We start from the raw sequence: 333 nt of genomic DNA, 5'->3' as shown, positions 1-333 counted from the left end.
TCGTCCCAACCCAAGGATCAAACCCAGGTCTCATGCATTGCAGCTGGATTCTTTACTAGCTGAGCCTCATGGGAAGCCCCAAAATACTGGAGTGGGTAGCGTATCCCTTCTCCAGAGGATCTTCCCAACCCAAGAATCAAACTGGGGTCTCCTGCATTGCAGGTGGATTTTTTTTTTTTTTACCAACTGAGCTATCAGGGAAGCCCTGGATATGGGCAGTATGAAGTAATCAGAACCATTAGGTGGGGTACCAAAAGTTTGGGGGAAGGGTCCATAAGACAGGTGGATCCAAGTAACTTGGAGGTGGAGCTGTCATCCACTAGCTCTCTAAAC

The sequence above is a fragment of the Oryx dammah genome, unplaced genomic scaffold (assembly GCF_014754425.2).
Source record: "Oryx dammah isolate SB20612 unplaced genomic scaffold, SCBI_Odam_1.1 HiC_scaffold_20, whole genome shotgun sequence".
Classification (NCBI taxonomy): domain Eukaryota; kingdom Metazoa; phylum Chordata; class Mammalia; order Artiodactyla; family Bovidae; genus Oryx; species Oryx dammah.
Note: the sequence above shows the minus strand (reverse complement) of the source record.